We start from the raw sequence: 24196 nt of genomic DNA on the forward strand, positions 1-24196 counted from the left end.
CGTACGTACAGCGGCCAGGGTGCAAGAAAGAAAATACGGCCAAGTACGTACATACGGGCAGTGTCTCGAACGCCTACTCGCGCATACGTACGGCCAGGGCTCGTGTACATGGCTGGGTCGGAACGGAGAAACAGCGTCGTCGTCGTGTTCATGGGGAGCCAACCGGCTGGGTCGGAACGGAATGCGTCGTCGTGTTCATCGGGAGGGCTTGGACGGAACAGCCGATGGAAACGAGGCCTGGCGTACCGCAGAACGGAGGAAACGGCCTTGTGTTCGACCGGCCACGTTCGAAATGGGATCCTGTTCATCGGGAGGGGTCTGACGTACCGCAAAACAGAGGAAACGGACCTCCTATGGTCGAAACGGGGGTCCTGTTGATGGGGAGGGGTGTGGCGTACCGCAAAACGGAGGAAATGGACTTGTGTTGGAGCGCTACGGTTGAAACGGGGGTCCTGTTCATCGGGAGGGGTGTGGCGTACCGCAAAACGGGACTCCACGGGATACTGTTCATCTCCACCGTCGACCCCCTCCAGCCTCCACGGGCTACTATTCATCTACCGTCGACCTCCTCCAGCCTCCACCTGCGATTGTTCATCCACGGGCTCCTGTTCATCCAGCCTCCACCGCGCGCTACTCCACCGGCTACTGTTCAACCAGCCCTCTCCACGGGCTCCTGTTCAACCACCCCTCCCCGGGCTACTGTTCATCCTTCCCTCCACCGTCTAGTGTTCATCCTGCCCTCCACGGGGTGGTCCTGTTCATCTTGCCCTCCACGGGGTCCTGTTCATCTAGCCCCAACCGGCTCGAACGATCGGGGTACTGTTCATCCAGAGGCAACACCACGGGGTCCTGTTCATCCACCCCCACCGAGAACTATTCATCCACCCACCCCCCGCGCAACACTCACTGTTCATCCAGAGGCAGCATCGATCGGCTTCAGTTAGCAGCAGTAGCGAAGGAATCGCTCGATCGGGTTCAGTTATCAGCCATCAATCGATCGCTCGGGTTCAGTAACGCGTAGCCTGCAGTGCAATCGCTCGGGTTCAGTTAGAGCCCAACGCCTCGCTCGGGTTCAGTTAGAGCCCAACGCCTCGCACCCACGCGCGTGTGTGTACAAGAGAAACACGCATCGCTCGGCCCCGGCCACCCACCGTAACCGGGAACACCCCGATATTTTCCTCGCCCTCACTTCTACCATGGTTTTTTCCGTCATGGACGGCCCAAAGAATGTCATGCAGCTGCTTCTCCGGCCCGCCCAGGACGAAAAGCCCATTTTCTGTCATGATTTTTTGTCATAGAAGTAGGACCCCACCACATCTATGATGATACCGTGTTTTGTCACAATTATTGTCATAGAAGTGTCATAAGTATGACAGAAAAGATTTTCGTTCGGCCCAAAATGTCACGAATGTGTCTTTTTTGTGTAGTATTGGACCTCTTAAAGGGCCCAACCATATCCAGCCCCCAAGTTGCAAACGTCCAAGTGATTGGAATCATCCTCAATTCTTGAGCCGGAACATGAGCTCGGCGTGAAAACTTCTGACAACCATCACACCTTTTCACCAAGTCCTCAATATCAGCATGAGCCGTCAACCAATAGAAGCCGTGACGAAAAGCTTTAGCTACCAAGGACTTTGAACCGGCGTGGTGACCACAATCTCCTTCATGGATCTCACGCAAAATCTCACGGCCTTCCTCAGGAGATACGCAATGCTGAAACGCCCCTGTTACATTGCAATGATGCAATTCTCCATTGACAATGGTCATTGACTTGGATCGCCGGATTATCTGCCTGGCCAAAGTTTCATCCTCCGGTAACTCGCCCCGGTTCATATACGCCAAATATGGGACTGTCCAATCTGGGATAATATGAAGAGCCGCCACCAACTGAGCCTCCGGATCAAGAACAACCAAATCCTCCTCTGTAGGTAGCTTGACCGACGGGTTATGCAAAACATCCAGAAAAACATTGGGTGGAACCGGTTTACGTTGGGAACCCAACCGGCTTAAAGCGTCCGCCGCTTCGTTCTTTCGCTGGTCCACATGGTCAACCTGATAACCCTTGAAGTGACCAGCAACAATATCTACTTCTCGACGATACGCTGCCATGAGTGGGTCCTTGGAATCCCAAGTACCAGACACTTGTTGAGCCACCAGGTCCGAGTCACCGAAACACTTAACCCGGCTTAAATTCATCTCTTTAGCCATTCGAAGACCATGGAGTAGAGCCTCATATTCAGCTGCATTGTTAGTGCACGGGAACATTAAACGGAGAACATATCAAAACTTATCACCTCGTGGGGAAGTTAACACGACTCCAGCCCCCGAGCCCTCCAATTGCTTGGATCCATCGAAATGAGTAGTCCAATAAGTATGATCCGGCTTTTCCTCCGGTGCCTGCAACTCTGTCCAGTCATTGATGAAATCCACAAGCGCTTGGGACTTTATTGCCGTACGAGGCACATATTTTAACCCGTGAGGTCCAAGCTCAATGGCCCACTCGGCAACCCGGCCAGTTGCTTCCCTGTTTTGGATTATATCTCCCAAAGGGGCAGAACTGACCACAGTGATGGGATGACCCTGAAAATACTGCTTAAGCTTCCGGCTCGCCATGAAAACTCCATACACCAGTTTCTGCCAATGTGGGTACCTCTGTTTGGATTCAATAAGCACCTCACTAATATAATAAACTGGCCATTGAACCGGATACTCCTTCCCAGCCTCCTTGCGCTCTACCACAATGGCCACACTGACAGCCCGGGCATTGGCAGCCACATATAACAACAACGGCTCTTTATCGACCGGAGCAGCAAGGACAGGTGGCTCGGCTAACTGCTTCTTCAAGTCATCAAACGCCGCATTGGAAGCATCACTCCAGACAAAGTTATCTGTCTTCTTCATCATCTAATATGGAGGGATAGCTTTCTCCCCTATCCGGCTGATAAACCGGCTCAGCGCTGCAATACGACCCGCCAGACGTTGAACATCGTTGATACACGCCGGTTTAGCCAGAGACATAATAGCCTTGATCTTTTCCGGATTAGCTTCAATGCCCCTGTTAGACACCAGAAACCCAAGAGCTTGCCTGCCGGTACACCAAAAACACACTTGGCCGGATTAAGCATCATCTTATAAACCCGGAGATTATCAAAAGTTTCCTTCAAATCATCTATTAACGTCTCCTCCTTTCTGGATTTCACCACAATATCATCCACATAAGCATGAACATTGCGCCCAATCTGATTATGAAGACAATTCTGCACACAGCGCTGATAAGTCGCCTGGGCACTCTTGAGCCCGAAAAGCATAGATATATAGCAGAAGGCTCCAAAGGGAGTTATAAAAGTTGTCTTCTCTTGGTCCTTAACTGCCATTTTGATCTGATGATAACCAGAATAAGCATCCAGAAAGGTAAAACGCTCACAACCCGCCGTAGCATCAATAATTTGATCAATACGAGGGAGAGCAAAGGGATCGGCTGGACAAGCCTTGTTCAAATATGTGTAGTCCACACACATACGCCAAGTGCCGTTCTTCTTAAGTACTAGCACCGGGTTAGCTAACCACTCAGGGTGAAAAACCTCCACAATAAACCCTGTTGCCAAGAGCCGGGCTACCTCCTCACCAATGGCCTTGCGTCTTTCTTCATTGAAGCGGCGGAGAAACTGCTTGACCGGTTTAAACTTGGGATCAACATTAAGAGTGTGCTCAGCGAGTTCCCTCGGTACACCTGGCATGTCAGAAGATTTCCATGCAAAGATGTCCCGGTTCTCACGGATGAACTCGATGAGCGCGCTTTCCTATTTTGGATCCAGGTTAGCGCTGATGCTAAACTGCTTGGATGAATCGCCAGGAACAAAATCAACCAGCTTAGTCCCATCAGCCGATTTAAACTTTAAGGCCGGATCATGCTCTGTAGTTGGCTTTTTCAAAGAAGTCATATCCGCCGGATCAACATTGTCCTTGTAGAACTTCAACTCCTCTGTTGCACAAACCGACTCAGCATAGGCCGCATCACCTTCTTCACATTCCAAAGCGATCTTACGGCTCCCATGTACCATGATGGTCCCCTTATGACCCGGCATCTTGAGCTGCAGATAAACATAACAGGGCCTTGCCATGAACTTAGCATAAGCCGGCCGTCCAAACAGGGCATGATATGGGCTCTTGATTTTCACCACTTCAAAAGTCAATGTCTCTGATCTTGAATCATGATCATCTCCAAAAGCAACCTCCAGAGCTATCTTACCAACTGGATACGCCGATTTACCAGGCACCACCCCATGAAACCTTCCGTCGCTCTGGTAACCTAACTGATGCTGCTGCTGACTCCCCTGATGATTATAACCACCCTGGTTGCCCTGACTGCCTTGATTGCCATGTCCGCTTTGATTACCTTGAAATCCTGAGCCAGAACTGCCTTCACCATAACCCGGCCCATGAGACCCGGGTCCTGAACCGCCGGATGGTCCACGATCATATCGGAAAAGATCCGAGTTTTTGAACTCCCGCATAATAAAGCAATCCTTCCGGAGGTGCGTAGCTGGCCTTTCTCGCGTCCCGTGCCTTGGGCAGGGCTGGTTTAACAGGCGCTCAAGATTGACACCTGATCCTCCACTCCGCGGGGGCGGTTTACCCTTATGACGCTGACCATTATTCTGTGTGTTGGTGTGAGCCACAAAATCTAAATTGTTATCCGCTTTACGCTTACCATTCTTTCCATGGCCCGCCGGGTTATGTTGCTGCCGCTCTTCTTTCCCTTTCCCGGCTTTTCATCCTCAGACTCGGGGCCCTTGGTACTATCAAAGTCGGCATACTTAACCAGAGCTGCCATAAGCGTTCCCATGTCGTTGCAGTGACGCTTGAGCCGTCCCAACTTCAGCTTCAGAGGTGTGAACCGGCAATTGCCCTCCAACGTTAAGACTGCTGTATCGGCATTGATGCAGTTGATGAATGCAAGATTCCGGAAACCCAGCACACCCAATGGGTTGTCGATTCACCTTCTTCTTGAACACAGGTGGCCAAGTCCACAATTGACATGGGCTGCTTGCACGTGTCCTTGAAATTCTGGATAAACCGGGCCTTTAACTCGGCCCATGACCCAATGGAGTTAGCCGGCAAACTTTTCAACCAAGTGCGAGCGTTCCTTCCAACATCATGGTGAAGTGTTTAGCACATGCCGCATCATCCACATCCAGCATCTCCATCGCCATCTCATAGCTTTTGACTCATGACTCGGGGGGTAAATCGGCAGTGTAATTGGGCACTTTACGAGGACCCTTGAAATCCTTGGGCAGCCGTACATTACGTAAGGCCGGGGTGAGACACGGCACCCCCAAAGAACTGGAGGTAACTCCTGGTTCCACCGAAGTTGTTGGACGAACCGGAGTAAGCTGACGGGCCGTGTACTGCGCTGCTAACTCGGCTTCTTGACGTGCTCTACCATGATCCACCATGTCCTGAGCATTAGCGCCACCACCCGCCGGGTTCTCCCCTTGGGGCAGGTTACGGTTCCGCACACTACTTGACACGGCCGGTTCATCAATGTGCCTGTTGTAACTCCGGCTTGGGCGGGGGGTGGAATGAATCCTCTCGCGGCTGTACGAATAAGCCTGCTACTGAGTCAAAGCTGTCTAAAGGAGCTCCCTAGCCCGTCACGTCTCAACAGCTACGGGGGACTCGCCTTCGACTGGGAGGGCCGCCAATCGTGAAGCGGCAGCAACTATGTTATCCAAGGGGTTGAAGTAATGACCCAGAGGCGTCGATACATGATGTGATGGGATATTCTGACGAGGCGGATCCGTTGTGCGCGGCTGGACCGGCGCCCCAGTTTACCACTGGCTGGTTGCTGGTTCCTGCTCCTGGCGTGTTAAAGAGATTCCTTGCCTCATAAACCGGAGGCAGGTGAGACCGGTACCTTCTCCTCATTACATCATTTGACGCGTTCTGATCCAACATAAGCCAATAAGCCTGTGCATCCAACTCGGCCCCTCTGTAGCCATCTTGGTGTTTTCAGCTGCCAGATCTACCTTGGCTTGAGCTATCTGATCCTTCACCTTCGCAACTTCTGCGTTATGCTGATCCTGATCTGCCGAGTTAACTTCAGCGGCCAGCAGTGCTACCAAAGTGTCGAATAAATCGGACAAAACCTGAGCCGGTGGTTGCACTGGGCCTCCTGCCCCAGCTGCTGTCGCCGCCGCTGAACCGGAGACCATCGCTGCTGTGGTCAAAGAGAGTTGCGCTGACTGTGTACTGGACATGAAGATTGCAACTCGGCTCGGCAGATCGAGGGGGTCCGGAATACTGTCGCCATCGGAACAGCCCCCAAACCGGCCATCTTGCAGTTGGTACAATGACTCGGTCTCTCCGGTAGATGACTCGTCATCAGAGTAAACGACGGTTTCACCACCAGACACCGATCTATCCTCAGATTCCACTCCGTGGACGACTCCCACGAAGGCACGCTTCATGGCAGGCTGAACCCGGTCGGGTCTTGCACACTGAGCCGTTTCGACGATGTCGGTGCAGATGTCCGGCTCAGGGCCCAGTTCGCCAATCTTGCCAATGAAGACGTGAATACCACCAAAGGGGACCCGGTACCCGTACTCAGTTGAGCCGGCCTCGGGGCTCCAGCCTGCATCGTCAATGTAGAGCTTGCCGCGACGACTCTTGGTCATCCGGCCCACCGCGTATCCCTTGAGCCCTTTGAAGCTGCCCTCTAAGAACTTGAAACCATCATGCGATAGCCCCACGGTGGGCGCCAACTGTTGTGGGTTTGTCACGGCAGATGTCCTGGCATGAGGACTTAGTCGTGGAGCCATCGCGATGGGTTAGCTTAAAGGGGTTAAAGCGGGACAAAGGACGCAAGGAGTTTATACTAGTTCGGCCCCTTGCGGTGAAGGTAAAGGCCTAATCCAGTTGATGTGGAATTGCTAGGGTTTCGATGACCAGGGAGCGAATCCGCTTGACCTGGCTCTCGAGTTGTTGTTTGTTGTCCTTGAACCGCCGCCGGGTCGTCCCTTTATATACATAGGTTGATGCCCAGCGGTTTACAGAATCCCGGCCGGCTCATACACGTGTCCGGCTCGGTTTCTATCCTTTCCTACCTTACAACACAAGTTACACATCATGTGGCGGTTTATGTCTACGGGCCCTAATCCGCCTTTGGGCCCTGGGCCTTTAGATCTCTACAGTAAAGCGCCATACTCCTTGTCTTCATGGGCTTCAATATGGATAACTCATTACGGGTATAACCCGGCCCCTCCTGGGCGGTTTATACTCAATAGTTATATCCCCAACAGAATCCAAACGGAACAAAACCTTCGCGAGGATCTTTCTTGGAACAAACGCAATCCAGAAGACTTGGAGTGGAAGTCAAGGAAGCAACGAGGCGGCCACGAGGCAGGAGGGCGCGCCCAGGGGGGTAGGCGCGCCCCCACCCTCGTGGGCCCCTCGTAGCTCCACCGACCTACTTCTTCCGCCTATATATACTCTTATACCCTGAAAACATCCAGGGGAGCCACGAAACCACTTTTCCACCGCCACAACCTTCTGTACCCGTGAGATCCCATCTTGGGGCCTTTTCCGGTGATCTGCCGGAGGGGGATTCGATCACGGAGGGCTTCTACATCAACACCATAGCCTCTCCAATGATGTGTGAGTAGTTTACCAAAGACCTTCGGGTCCATAGTTATTAGCTAGATGGCTTCTTCTCTCTCTTTGGTTCTCAATACAAAGTTCTCAATATTCTTGGAGATCTATTCGATGTAATACTTTTTGTGGTGTGTTTGCCGAGATCCGATGAATTGTGGGTTCATGATCAAGATTATCTATGAACAATATTTGATTCTTCTCTGAATTCTTATATGCATGATTTGATATCTTTGCAAGTCTCTTCGAATTATCGGTTTAGTTTGGCCTACTAGATTGATCTTTCTTGCAATGGGAGAAGTGCTTAGCTTTGGGTTTAATCTTGCGGTGCTCGATCCCAGTGATAGAAAGGGAACCGACACGTATTGTATTGTTGCCATCGAGGATAAAAAGATGGGGTTTATATCATATTGCTTGAGTTTATCCCTCTACATCATGTCATCTTGCCTAATGCATTACTCTGTTCTTATGAACTTAATACTCTAGATGCATGCTGGATAGCGGTCGATGTGTGGATTAATAGTAGTAGATGCAGAATCGTTTCGGTCTACTTGACACGGACATGATGCCTATGTTCATGATCATGCCTAGATATTCTCATAACTATGCGCTTTTCTATCAATTGCTCGGCAGTAATTTGTTCACCCACCATAATATATGCTATCTTGAGAGAAGCCACAAGTGAAACCTATGGCCCCCGGGTCTATTTTATATCATATTAGTTTCCCATCAACTAGCTATTTATGTCGCCGTTTATTTTGCCATCTTTACTTTCCAATCTATCCAACAAAAATACCAAAAAAATTATCTTATTATCTTTATCAGATCTCACTTTTGCAAGTGGCCGTGAAGGGATTGACAACCCCTTCATCGCATTGGTTGCAAGGTTCTTGATTGTTTGTGCAGGTACTAGGCGATTTGCCTGTAGTTTCCTACTGGATTGATACCTTGGTTCTCAAAAACTGAGGGAAATACTTACGCTACTTTGCGGCATCACCCTTTCCTCTTGAAGGGAAAACCAACGCATGCTCAAGAGGTATCAAGAAGGATTTCTGGCGCCGTTGCTGGGGAGCTCTACGCACAATTCAAGACATACCAAGTACCCATCACAAACACTTATCCCTCGCATTACATTATTTGCCATTTGCCTCTCGTTTTCCTCTCCCCCACTTCACCCTTGCCGTTTTATTCGCCCTTTTTCGTTCGTCTCTTTTCGCTTGCTTCTTCTGTGCTTGTCTGTTGGATTCATTGTTTGTCACGATGGCTCAAGATAATACTAAATTGTGTGACTTTTCCAATACCAACAACAATAATTTGATTAGCACTCCGACTGCTCCTATTACCGATGCTGAATCTTGTGAAATTAATGCTGCTGTGTTGAATCTTGTCATGAAAGATCAATTTTCTGGCCTTCCTAGTGAAGATGTCGCTACCCATCTAAACAAATTCGTTGATTTGTGCGATATGAAAAAGAAGAAAGATGTGGATAATGATATTGTTAAATTGAAGCTATTTCCGTTTTTGCTTAGAGATCGTGCTAAAACTTGGTTCTCTTCTTTGCCTAAAAATAGTATTGATTCATGGAATAAGTGCAAAGATGCTTTTATCTCTAAGTATTTTCCTCCCGCTAAGATCATCTCTCTTAGAAACGATATTATGAATTTTAAGCAACTTGATCATGAGCATATTGTACAAGCTTGGGAGAGGATGAAATTAATGATACGTAATTTCCCTACACATGGTTTGAATTTATGGATGATTATACAAAAATTTTATGCCAGATTGAATTTTGCTTCTAGAAATCTTTTAGATTCGGCCGCGGGAGGCACCTTTATGGAAATCACTTTAGGAGAAGCTACTAAACTCCTAGATAATATTATGGTTAATTATTCTCAATGGCACACCGAAAGATCCACTAGTAAAAAGGTTCATGCGATTGAAGAGATTAATATTTTGAGTGGAAAGATGGATGAACTTATGAAATTGTTTACTAATAAGAGTGTTTCTTCTGATCCTAATGATATGCCTTTTTCCACTTTGATTGAGAATAATAATGAATCTATGGATGTGAATTTTGTTGGTAGGAACAACTTTGGTAATAACGCGTATAGTGAAAACTTTAATTCTAGGCCGTTCCCTAGTAATTCCTCTAATAATTATGGTAATTCCTACAACAACTCTTATGGAAATTTTAATAAGATGCCCTCTGATTTTGAGACTAGTGTTAAAAAAATTATGAATTCACAAAAGAATTTCAATGCTTTGCTTGAAGAAAAATTGCCTAAGATTGATGAGTTGGCTAGGAACGTGGATAGAATTTCTCTTGATGTTGATTCTTTGAAACTTAGATCTATTCCACCTAAGCATGATATCAATGAGTCTCTCAAATCTATGAGAATTTACATTGATGAGTGCAAAGAAAGAACCGCTAGGATGCGTGCTAAAAAAGATTGCTTTGTAAAAGCATGTTCTTCTAGTTTTCATGACAATAATGATGAAGATCTAAAAGTGATTGATGTGTCTCCTATTAAATCTTTGTTTTCCAATATGAATCTTGATAAACATGGGACTGGAGATGAGTCACCTTTAGTTAAAAGGTGTCCCAATGATTCGGAGTTTTTAGATCTTGATGCAAAAATTGGTCAAAGTGGGATTGAAGAGGTCAAAACTTTACATCGCAATGAACCCACTATTTTGGATTTCAAGGAATTTAATTATGATAATTGCTCTTTGATAGATTGTATTTCCTTGTTGCAATGTCTGTTAAATTCTCCTCATGCTTATGATCAAAATAAAGCTTTTACTAAACATATCATTGATGCCTTAATGCAATCTTATGAAGAAAAACTTGAATTAGAAGTTTCTATCCCTAGAAAACTTTATGATGATTGGGAACCTACTATTAAAATTAAGATTAAAGATCATGAATGCTATGCTTTATATCATTTGGGTGCTAGTGTTTCCACGATTCCAAAAACTTTGTGTGATGTGCTAGGTTTCTCTGAATTTGATGATTGTTCTTTAAATTTGCATCTTGCGGATTCCACCATTAAGAAACATATGGGAAGGATTAATGATGTTCTTATTATTGCAAATAGGAATTATGTGCCTGTAGATTTCATTGTTCTTGATATAGATTGCAATCCTAGATGTCCTATTATTCTTGGTAGACCTTTCCTTAGAACGATTGGTGCAATTATTGATATGAAAGAAGGAAATATTAGATTCCAATTTCCGTTAAGGAAAGGCATGTAACACTTTCCTAGGAAGAAAATTAAATTACCTTATGAATCTATTATGAGAGCCACTTATGGATTGCATACCAAAGATGACAATACCTAGATCTATTCGTGTTTTTATGCCTAGCTAGGGGCGTTAAACGATAGCGCTTGTTGGGAGGCAACCCAATTTTATTTTTGTTCCTGTTTAGTAATAAATAATTCATATAGCCTCTGTTTGGATGTGTTTTTATGTTTTAGTTAGTGTTTGTGCCAAGTAGAACCTTTGGGAAGACTTGGGTGAAGTCTTTGCGATCTTGCTGTAAAAAACAGAAACTTTAGAGCTCACGAGATTAGCTGACATTTTTTACTGGAGAGTGATTTTAGGTTGATTATATTTGCAGATGATCAATACATAAATTCCTCACGTCCACCAATTTATTTCAGAATTTTTGGAGTTCCAGAAGTATACGTTTGATACAGATTACTACAGTATGTTCTGTTTTTGACAGATTCTGTTTTTCGTGTGTTGTTTGCTTATTTTGATGAATCTCTGGCTAGTATCGGGGGGTATGAACCATAGAGAAGTTGGAATACAGTAGGTTTAACACCAATAAAAATAAAGAATGAGTTCATTACAGTACCTTAAAGTAGTGGTTTGTTTTCTTACACTAACGGAGCTCATGAGATTTTCTGTTTAAGTTTTGTGTTCTGAAGTTTTCAAGTTTTTGGGTAAAGATTTGATGGATTTCAGAATAAGGAGTGGCAAGAGCCTAAGCGTGGGGATGCCCAAGGCACCCCAAGGTAAAATTCAAGGACAACCAAAATCCTAAGCTTGGGGATGCCCCGGAAGGCATCCCCTCTTTCGTCTTCGTCTATCGGTAACTTTACTCGATGCTATATTTTTATTCACCACATGATATGTGTTTTGCTTGGAGCGTCTTGTATTATTTGAGTATTTGCTTTTTAGTTTACCACAATCATCCTTGCTGTACACACATTTTGGGAGAGACACACATGAATCGGAATTTATTAGAATACTCTATGTGCTTCACTTATATCTTTTGAGCTAGATAATTTTGCTCTAGTGCTTCACTTATATCTTTTTAGAGCACGGTGGTGTTTTTATTTTATAGAAATTATTGATCTCTCATGCTTCACTTATATTATTTTGAGAGTTATTTAGAACAGCATGGCAATTTGCTTTGGCTATAAAATTAGTCCTAATATGATAGGCATCCACGATGGGTATAATAAAAACTTTCATATAGAGTGCATTGAATACTATGAGAAGTTTGATACTTGATGATTGTTTTGAGATATGAAGATGGTAATATTAGAGTCATGATAGTTGAGTAATTGTGAATTTGAGAAATACTTGTGTTGGAGTTTGCAAGTCCCGTAGCATGCACGTATGGTAAACGTTGTGTGACAAGTTTGAAGCATGAGGTGTTCTTTGATTGTCCTCCTTATGAGTGGCGGTCGGGGACGAGCGATTGTCTTTTCCTACCAATCTATCCCCCTAGGAGCATGCATGTAGTGCTTGGTTTTGATGACTTGTAGATTTTTTCATAAGTATATGAGTTCTCTATGACTAATGTTGAGTCCATGGATTATACGCACTCTCACCCTTCCATCATTGCTAGCCTCTTCGGTACCGTGCATTGCCCTTTCTCACCTTGAGAGTTGGAGCAAACTTCGCCGGTGCATCGAAACCCCGTGATATGATACGCTCTATCACACATAAACCTCCTTACATCTTCCTCAAAACAGCCACCATACCTACCTATTATGGCATTTCCATAGCCATTCCGAGATATATTGCCATGCAACTTTCCACCGTTCCGTTTATTATGACACGCTTCATCATTGTCATATTGCCATGATCATTAGTTGACATTGTATTTGTGGCAAGGCCACCATTCGTAATTTTTCATACATGTCACTCTTGATTCATTGCCTATCCCGGTACACTGCCGGAGGTACTCATATAGAGTCATATTTTGTTCTAGTATCGAGCTGTAATCCTTGAGTTGTAAATAAATAGAAGTGTGATGATCATCATTATTAGAGCATTGTCCCGTGTGAGGAAAAAAAGAGAAAGGCCAAAAAAAAGATAAAGGCCAAATAAAAAAGAGAAGGCCCAAAAAAATGAGAGAGAAAGAGAGAAGAGACAATGCTACTATCCTTTTTTCCACACTTGTGCTTGAAAGTAGCACCATGATCTTCATGATAGAGATTTTCTTATATTGTCACTTTCATATACTAGTGGGAATTTTTCATTATAGAACTTGGCTTGTATATTCCAACAATGGGCTTCCTCAAATTCCCTAGGTCTTCGTGAGCAAGCAAGTTGGATGAACAACCACTTAGTTTCTTTTGTTGAGCTTTCATACATTTATAGCTCTAGTGCATCTGTTGCATGGCAATTCCTACTCCTCGCATTGACATCAATTGATGGGCATCTCCATAACCCGTTGATTAGCTGCGTCGATGTGAGACTTTCTTTTTTTGTCTTCTCCACACAACCTCCATCATCATATTCTATTCCACCCATAGTGTTATGTCCATGGCTCACGCTCATGTATTGCATGAAAGTTGAAAAAGTTTGAGAATACTAAAGTATGAAACAATTGCTTGGCTTGTCATCGAGGTTGTGCATGATGAGAGCATTTTGTGTGACGAAAATGAAGCATAGCCAAACTATATGATTTTGTAGGGATGAGCTTTCTTTGGCCATGTTATTTTGAGAAGACACAATTTCTTAGCTAGTATGCTTGAAGTATTATTATTTTTATGTCAATATTTTTGTCTTGAATCATTCGGATCTGAACATTCATGCCACAATAAACAAAGTTACATTGAAAATTATTTTAGGTAGCATTCCACATCAAAAAATTTGTTTTTATCATTTACCTACTCAAGGACGAGCAGGAATTAAGCTTGGGGATGCTTGATACGTCTCCAACGTATCTATAATTTTTGATTGTTCCATGCTATTATATTATCTGTTTTGGATGTTTAATGGGCTTTAATATGCTCTTTTATATTATTTTTGGGACTAACCTATTAACCGAAGGCCCAATGCAAATTCCTGTTTTTTTGCCTATTTAAGTGTTTCGCAGAAAAGGAATATCAAATGGAATCCAAACGGAACGAAACCTTCACGAGGATCTTTCTTGGAACAAACGCAATCCAGGAGACTTGGAGTGGAAGTCAAGGAAGAAACGAGGCGGCCACGAGGCAGGAGGGCGCACCCAGGGGTAGGCGCGCCCCCACCCTCGTGGGCCCCTCGTAGCTCCACTGACCTACTTCTTTCACCTATATATACTCTTATACCCTAAAAACATCCAGGGGAGCCACGAAACCACTTCTCCACCGCCGCAACCTTCTGTACCCGTGAGATCCCATCTTGGGGCCTTTTCCGGCGATCTGCCGGAGGGGGATTCGATCACGGTGGGCTTCTACATCAACACCATAGCCTCTCCGATGATGTGTGAGTAGTTTACCACAGACCTTCGGGTCCATAGTTATTAGCTAGATGGCTTCTTCTCTCTCTTTGGTTCTCAATACAAAGTTCTCCTCGATATTCTTGGAGATCTATTCGATGTAATACTTTTTGTGGTGTGTTTGCCGAGATCCGATGAATTGTGGGTTTATGATCAAGATTATGAACAATATTTGATTCTTCTCTGAATTCTTATATGCATGATTTGATATCTTTGCAAGTCTCTTCGAATTATCGGTTTAGTTTGTCCTACTAGATTGATCTTTCTTGCAATGGGAGAAGTGCTTAGATTTGGGTTCAATCTTGCGGTGCTCGATCCCAGTTACAGAAAGGGAACCAACACGTATTGTATTGTTGCTATCGAGGATAAAAAGATGGGTTTTATATCATATTGCTTGAGTTTATCCCTCTACATCATGTCATCTTGCCTAATGTGTTACTCTGTTCTTATGAACTTAATACTCTAGATGCATGCTGGATAGCGGTCGATGTGTGCAGTAATAGTAGTAGATGCAGAATCATTTCGGTCACACGGACGTGTTGCCTATGTTCATGATCATGCCTAGATATTCTCATTACTATGCGCTTTTCTATCAATTGCTCGGCAGTAATTTGTTCACCCACCAAAATATATGCTATCTTGAGAGAAGCCACTAGTGAAACCTATGGCCCCCGGGTCTATTTCATATCATATTAGTTTCCCGTCAACTAGCTTTTTCTGTCGCCGTTTATTTTTCCATCATTACTTTCCAATCTATTCAACAAAAATACCGAAAAAATATATCTTATTATCTTTATCATATCTCACTTTTGCAAGTGGCCGTGAAGGGATTGACAACACCTTTATCGCGTTGGTTGCAAGGTTCTTGATTGTTTGTGCAGGTACTAGGCGATTTGCGTGTAGTCTCCTACCGGATTGATACCTTGGTTCTCAAAAACTGAGGGAAATACTTACACTACTTTGCTGCATCACCCTTTCCTCTTCAAGGGAAAACCAATGCATGCTCAAGAGGTAGCAGTGTCTGTTTCTCCAACTTTAGTTGAATCGAGTGTGACTACGCCCAGTCCTTGTTGAAGGTTAAAACAACACACTTGACGAAAAAATCATTGTGGTTTTTGATGCGTAGGTAAGAACGGTTCTTGCTAAACCCGTAGCAGCCACGTAAAATTTGCAACAACAAGTAGAGGACGTCTAACTTGTTTTTGCAAGGTATGTTGTGATGTGATATGGTCAAGATGTGATGATATATAAATTGTTGTATGAGATGATCATATTTTGTAACAGTTATCGGCAACTCGCAGGAGCCTTATGGCTGTCGCTTTATTGTATGAAATGCAATCGCCATGTAATTGCTTTACTTTATCACTAAGCGGTAGTGATAGTCGTGATAGCAATAGTTGGCGAGACGACAACGATGCGTCGATGTAGATCAAGGTGTCAAGCCGGTGACGATGGTGATCATGACGGTGCTTTGGAGATGGAGATCAAAGGATGATGATGGCCATATCATATCACTTATATTGATTACATGTGATGTTTATCCTTTATGCATCTTATTTTGCTTAGTTCGGCGGTAGCTGATACGTCTCCAACGTATCTATAATTTTTATTGTTCCATGCTATTATATATTCTGTTTTGGATGTTTAATGGGCTTTATTATACACTTTTATATTATTTTTGGGACTAACCTACTAACCCAAGGCCCAGTGCAAATTGCTGTTTTTTTGCCTATTTCAGTGTTTCGCAGAAAAGAATATCAAACGGAGTCCAAACGAAATGAAACCTTCGGGAGAGTGATTTTTGGAACAAACGTGATCGAGAGGACTTGGAGTGGACGTCATGAAATCAACGAGGAGGCCACGAGGCAGGGAGGCGCGCCCCCACCCTCGTGGGCCCCTCGTAGCTCCACCGACCTACTTCTCCCTCCTATATATACCCATACACCCCGAAACCAACCAGGAGCACCACGAAACCCTATTTCCACCGCCGCAACCTTCTGTACCCGTGAGATCCATCTTGGGGCCTTTTCCGGTGCTCCGCCGGAGGGGGAATCGATCACGGAGGGCTTCTACATCAACACCATAGCCTCTCCGATGATGCGTGAGTAGTTTACCACAGACCTTCGGGTCCATAGTTATTAGCTAGATGGCTTCTTCTCTCTCTTTGGATCTCAATACAAAGTTCTCCTCGATCTTCTTGGAGATCTATTCGATGTAACTCTTTTTTGCGGTGTGGTTGTCGAGATCCGATGAATTGTGGGTTTATGATCAAGATTATCTATGAACAATATTTGAATCTCCTCTGAATTCTTTTATGTATGATTTGTTATCTTTGCAAGTCTCTTTGAATTATCTATTTGGTTTGGCCTACTAGATTGATCTTTCTTGCAATGGGAGAAGTGCTTAGCTTTGGGTTCAATCTTGCGTTGCTCGATCCCAGTGACAGAAGGGGAAACGACACGTATTGTATTGTTGCCATCGAGGATAAAAATATGGGGTTTATATCATATTGCTTGAGTTTATCCCTCTACATCATGTCATCTTGCCTAATGTGTTACTCTATTTCTTATGAACTTAATACTCTAGATGCATGCTGGATAGCGGTCGATGTGTGGAGTAATAGTAGTAGATGCAGGCATGAGTCGGTCTACTTGTTGCGGACGTGATGCCTATATACATGATCATGCTTAGATATTCTCATAATTATGCGGTTTTCTATCAATTGCTCGACAGTAATTTGTTCACCCACCATAATACTTATGCTATCTTGAGAGAAGCCACTAGTGAAACCTATGGCCCCCGGGTCTATTTTCCATCATATTAATCTCCCAACAACTAGCGATTTCTGGCGTCGTTTATTTTGCAATCTTTACTTTCAATCTTTATCATAAAAATACCAAAAAAATTATCTTATCATCTCTATCAGATCTCACTTTTGCAAGTGGCCGTGAAGGGATTGACAACCCCTTTATCGCGTTGGTTGCAAGGTTCTTATTTGTTTGTGTAGGTACGAGGGACTTGCGTGTGGCCTCCTACTGGATTGATACCTTGGTTCTCAAAAACAGAGGGAAATACTTACGCTAGTTTGCTGCATCACCCTTTCCTCTTCAAGGGAAAACCAACGCATGCTCAAGAGGTAGCAGTAGCATTATAAGATGATCTCTCACTAAATTTCAAGGTATAAGTGTTCGCCCTGACTATGCACCGTTGCGACAGTTCGTCATGCCGAGACACCACGTGATGATCGGGTGTGATAAGCTCTACGTTCACATACAACGGGTGCAAGCCAGTTTTGCACACGCAGAATACTCGGGTTAAACTTGACGAGCCTAGCATATGCAGATATGGCCTCGGAACACTGAGACCGAAAGGTCAAGCATGAATCATATAGTAGATATGATCAACATAGTGATGTTCACCATTGAAAACTACTCCATCTCAAGTGACGATCGGACATGGTTTAGTTGATATGGATCACGTGATCACTTAGATGATTAGATGGATGTCTATATAAGTGGGAGTTCTTAAGTAATACGATTAATTGAACTTTAATTTATCATGAACGTAGTCCTGGTAGTATTTGCATAACTATGTTGTAGATCAATAGCTCGCGATGTAACTCCCTGTTTATTTTTGATATGTTCCTAGAGAAAAACTATGTTGAAAGATGATAGTAGCAATGATGCGGACTTGGTCCGTGATCTGAGGATTATCCTCATTGCGGCACAGAAGAATTATGTCCTTGATGCACCGCTAGGTGACAGACCTATTGCAGGAGCAGATGCACACGTTATGAACGTTTGACAAAGTTTGGTATGATGACTACTTAATAGTTTAGTGCACCATGCTTTACGGCTTAGAACCGGGACTTCAAAACCGTTTTGAACTCCACGGAGCATATAAGATGTTCTAAGAGTTGAAATTGGTATTTCATACTCATGCCCGTGTCGAGAGGTATGACACCTTTGACAGTACTTTGCCTACAAGATGGAGGAAAATAGCTCAACCAGTGAGCATGTGCTCAGATTGTCTGGGTACTACAATTGCTTGAATCAAGTGGGAGTTAATCTTCCAGATAAGATAGTAATTGACAAATTTCTGTAGTCACTATCACCAAGTTACTAGAACTTAGTGATGAACTATAATATGCAAGGGATGACGAAAGTAATTCCCAAGCTCTTCGCGATGCTGAAATCGGTGAAGGTAGAAATCAAGAAATAGCATCAAATGTTGATGGTTGACAAAGACTACTAGTTTCAAGTAAAAGGGCAAGGGAAAGAAAGGGAACTTCAAAAAGAATAGCAAGTAAGTTGCTGCTCCCATGAAGAAGCCCAAAGCTAGACCCAAGCCTGGAACTGAGTGCTTCTACTGCAAAGGAAATGGTCACTGGAAGTGGAACTGCCCCAAATACTTGGCGGATAAGAAGGATGGCAAAGTGAACAAAAGTATATATGATATACATGTTATTGATGTGTACTTTACTAGTGTTCATACTAGCCCCTGGGTATTTGATACTGGTTCAGTTGCTATGATTAGTAACTCGAAACAGGAGTTACAAAATGGACAAAGACTAGTTGAGGGCAAGGTGGCGATGTGTGTTGGAAGTGATTCCAAGGTTGATAAGATCACCATCACACACTCCCTTTACCTTCGGGATTAGTGTTGAACCTAAAATAAATGTTATTTGGTGTTTGCGTTGAGCATAATATGATTGGATCATGTTTATTGCAATACGGTTATTCATTTAAGTCAAAGAATAATTGTTATTCTGTTTACATGAATAAAACCTTCTGTGGTCATACACCCAAAGGTGAATGGTTTATTGAGTCTCGATCGTAGTAATACACATATTCATAATATTGATGCCAAAAGATGCAAAGTTGATAATGATAGTGCAACATATTTGTGGCACTGCCATTTAGGTCATATTGGTGTAAAGCGCATGAAGAAACTCCATGCTGATGGGCTTTTGGAATCACTTGATTATGAATCACTTGATGCTTGCAAACCATGCCTTATGGGCAAGATGACTAAAACTCCGTTCTCCGGAACAATGGAGCAAGCAACTGACTTATTGGAAATAATACATACTGATGTATGCGATCCGATGAGTGTTGAGGCTCGCGGCGGGCATCGTTATTTTTCTGACCTTCACAGATGATTTGAGCAGATATGAGTATATCTACTTGATGAAACATAAGTCTGAAACATTTGAAAAGTTCAAAGAATTTCAGAGTGAAGTGGAAAATCATCGTAACAAGAAAATAAAGTTTCTAAGATCTGATCGCGGAGACGAATATTTGAGCTACGAGTTTGGTCTTCATTTGAAACAATGTGGAATAGTTTTGCAACTCACGCCACCTGGAACACCACAGCATAATGGTGTGTCCGAATATCATAACTGTACTTTATTAGATATGGTGCAATCCATGATGTCTCTTACCGATTTATCACTATCGTTTTGGGGTTATGCATTAGAGACAGCTGCATTCATGTTAAGTAGGGTACCATCTAAATCCGTTGAGATGACACCATATGAACTGTGGTTTGGCAAGAAACCCAAGTTGTCTTTTCTTAGAATTTGGGGCTGCGATGCTTATGTGAAAAAGCTTCAACCTGATAAGCTCGAACCCAAACCGGAGAAATGTGTCTTCATAGGATACCCAAAAGAAACTGTTGGGTACACCTTCTATCACAGATCCGAAGGCAAGATCTTTGTTGCTAAGACTGGACCCTTTCTAGAGAAGGAGTCTCTCTTGATGAAGACACATTATTGGAAAGTAGAAGTGAGGTGAGTGGGAGGAAAGTAGAACTTGATGAGGTAGTTGTACCTTCTCCCTTATTGGAAAGTAGTTCATCACAGAAATCAGTTCCAGTGATTCCTATACCAATTAGTGAGGAAGCTAATGATGATGATCATGAAACTTCTGATCAACTTACTACCGAACCTCATAGGTCAACCAGAGTAAGATCCGCACCTGAGTGGTACGGTAATCCTGTTCTGGAGGTCATGTTACTTGACCATGACAAACCTACGAACTATGAGGAAGCGATGATGAGCCCAGATTCCGCGAAATGGCTTGAGGCCATGAAATCTGAGATGGGATCCATGTATGAGAACAAAGTATGGACTTTGATTGACTTGCCCGATGATCGGCTAGCCATTGAGAATAAATGGATCTTCAAGAGGAAGACGGACGCTGATAGTAGTGTTACTATTTACAAAGCTCAAATTGTCGCAAAAAGTTTACGACAAGTTCAAGGAGTTGACTACGATAAAATTTTCTCACTCGTAGCGATGCTTAAGTCTGTCCGAATCATGTTAGCAATTTCCACACTTTATGAAATCTGGCAAATGGATGTCAAAACTGCATTCCTTAATGGATTTCTTAAAGAAGAGTTGTATATGATACAAACAGAAGGTTTTGTCAATCCTAAAGGTGCTAACAAAATGTGCAAGCTCCAGCGATCCATCTATGGACTGGTGCAAGCATCTCGGAGTTGGAATATACGCTTTGATACTGTGATCAAAGTATATGGTTTTATACAAACTTTTTAAGAAGCCTGTATTTACAAGAAACTGAGTGGGAGCACTACAGCATTTCTGATAAGTATATGTGAATGACATATTGTTGATCGGAAATAATGTAGAATTTTTCTGGAAAGCATAAAGGAGTGTTTGAAAGGAGTTTTTCAAAGAAAGACCACGGTGAAGCTGCTTACATATTGAGCATCAAGATCTATAGAGATAGAACAAGACGCTTAATAAGTTTTTTCAATGAGTACATACCTTGACAAGATTTTTAAGTAGTTCAAAATGGAACAGTCAAAGAAGGAGTTCTTGCTTGTGTTGCAAGGTGTGAAGTTGAGTAAAGACTCAAAACCCGACCACGGCAGAAAATAAGAAGAGAATGAAAAGTCATTCCCTATGCCCCAGTCATAGGTTCTATAAAGTATGCTATGCTGTGTACCAGACCTATTGTGTACCTCACCATGAGTTTGGAAAGAGGGTACAATAGTGATCGAGGAGTGGATCACTGAACAGCGGTCAAAATTATCCTTAGTGGAATAAGGAAATGTTTCTCGGTTATGGAGGTGACAATGAGTTCATCGTAAAGAGTTACGTCGGTGCAAGCTTTGACACCGATCTAGATGGCTCTAAGTCTCGATCTAGATACATATTGAAAGTGGGAGCGATTAGCTAGAGTAGCTCCGTGCAGAGCATTGTAGACATAGAAAATTTGCAAAATACATACGGCTCTGAATGTGGCAGACCCGTTGACTAAACTTCTCTCACAAGCAAAACATGATCACTCTTTGGGTGTTAATCACATAGCAATGTGAACTAATTATTGACTCTAGTAAACCCTTTGGGTATTAGTCACATGGAGATGTGAACTAATCACATAAAGATGTGAACTATTGGTGTGAAATCACATGACGATGTGAACTAGATTATTGACTCTAGTGCAAGTGGGAGACTGAAGGAAATATGCCCTAGAGGAAATAATAAAGTTGTTATTTATATTTCCTTATATCATGATAAATGTTTATTATTCATGCTAGAATTGTATTAACCGGAAACTTAGTACATGTGTGAATACATAGACAAACAGAGTGTCCCTAGTATGCCTCTACTTGACTAGCTCGTTAATCAAAGATGGTTAAGTTTCCTACCCATAGACATGTGTTGTCATTTGATGAACGGGATCACATCATTAGAGAATGATGTGATGGACAAGACCCATCCGTTAGCTTAGCATAATGATCGTTTAGTTTATTGCTATTGCTTTCTTCATGACTTATACATGTTCCTATGACTATGAGATTATGCAACTCCCGAATACCGGAGGAACACTTAGTGTGCTATCAAACATCACAACATAACTGGGTGATCATAAAGATGCTCTACAGGTGTCTCCGATGGTGTTTGTTGAGTTGGCATAGATCAAGATTAGGATTTGTCACTCTGATTGTCGGAGAGGTATCTCTGGGCCCTCTCGGTAATGCACATCACTATAAGCCTTGCAAGTAATGTGACTAATGAGTTAGTTGCGGGATGATGCATTACAGAACGAGTAAAGAGACTTGCCGGTAACGAGATTGAACTAGGTATGATGATACCGACGATCGAATCTCGGGCAAGTAACATATCCATGACAAAGGGAACAACGTATGTTGTTATGAGGTTTGACCGATAAAAATCTTCGTAGAATGTGTAGGAACCAATATGAGCATCCAGGTTCCGCTATTGGTTATTGACCAGAAGTGAGTCTTGGTCATGTCTACATAGTTCTCGAACCCGTAGGGTCCACACGCTTAACGTTCGATGACGATCGGTATTATGAGTTTTTGTGTTTTGATGTATCGAAGGTAGTTCGGAGTCCCGGATGTGATCACGGACATGACGAGGAGTCTCGAAATGGTCGAGACATGAAGATTGATATATTGGAAGGTTATGTTTGGACACCGGAAAGGTTTCGGATGAGTTTGGGCATATACCGGAGTACCGGGGGTTTACCGGAACCCCCCGGGGATAAATGGGCCTACATGGGCTTTAGTGGGAGAGAGAGGAGGCGGCCAAGAGGTGGGGGCGTGCCCCCCAAGCCCAATCCAAATTGGGACGGGGGCCGGTCCCCCTTTCCTTCCTCTCCTCTTCCCCTTCCTTCCCCCTCCTATTAGGACTAGGAAAGGGGGGAAACCTACTCCTAGTAGGAGTAGGAATCCCCCCTTGGGGTGCACCATGAGGGCCGGCCGCCCCCCTCCTCCCCTCCTTTATATACGGGGGAGGGGGGCACCCCATAGACACACAAGTTAACAGTTATCTTAGCCGTGTGCGGTGCCCCCCTCCATAGATTTCCACCTCGGTCATATCGTTGCAGTGCTTAGGCGAAGCCCTGCATCGGTAACTTCATCATCACCGTCATCATGCCGTCGTGCTGACGAAATTCTCCCTCGGCCTCAGCTGGATCAAGAGTACGAGGGACGTCACCGAGCTGAATGTGTGCAGATCGCGGAGGTGTCGTGCGTTCAGTACTTGATCAGTTGGATCGCGAAGACGTTCGACTACATCAACCGCGTTACTTAACGCTTCCGCTTTCGGTCTACGAGGGTACGTGGACACACTCTTCCCGCTCATTGCTATGCTTCTCCTAGAAAGATCTTGCGTGATCTTAGGCAAAAAAAATTAAATACTACGTTCCCCAACAGAGGGGAGCCGCCGGAAGACGGTGCTGGAAGATTGGCCTCTCCTCGCAGCGGCTAGGGTTCCAGCCGCCAAGGACGAGAGGAAAATGAACCGAGCGAATACCTGTATAGTATTATAGGATATGTTGGAATCCGAGGTACGTCTCCTTTGGAGGGGTGTGGAGGCACAATGCTCCACAAGAAGCCATTAGGGCTACCGTAGCCTCATCACGCCCTCACACAATGCAAGATGCCATGAATCCACAAGCAGTGCCCTTGAAGGCGGCGACCGAACCTTTACAAATAAGGTTGGGGCTCTCTCCACAACTTAATTGGAAGCTCCCAACACCATCATGAAGCTTCACCGCGATGGATTATGGCTCTTAGGTGACCTCTTCCGTTTAGGGTGCCCAAACACCCAAGAGTAATAAGATCTGCAAAGGATTAGTGGGGGAATCAAATATCTCTTGGTGGAAGCGTAGATCCAAGGCCCTCTCCTCCAAACCCTAGAAGATCAACAAGTTTTGATGGCTAGGGAGAGAGATTAGGTGAAAATGAGCTATAGTGCAACAATGGAGCTTGGGGGAAAAGATGTGGGTCTTCTTGGAGAAGAAGACCCCTTTATATTGTGGG

Source organism: Aegilops tauschii, chromosome 4 (genome assembly GCF_002575655.3).
Source record: "Aegilops tauschii subsp. strangulata cultivar AL8/78 chromosome 4, Aet v6.0, whole genome shotgun sequence".
NCBI classification, from domain to species: domain Eukaryota; kingdom Viridiplantae; phylum Streptophyta; class Magnoliopsida; order Poales; family Poaceae; genus Aegilops; species Aegilops tauschii.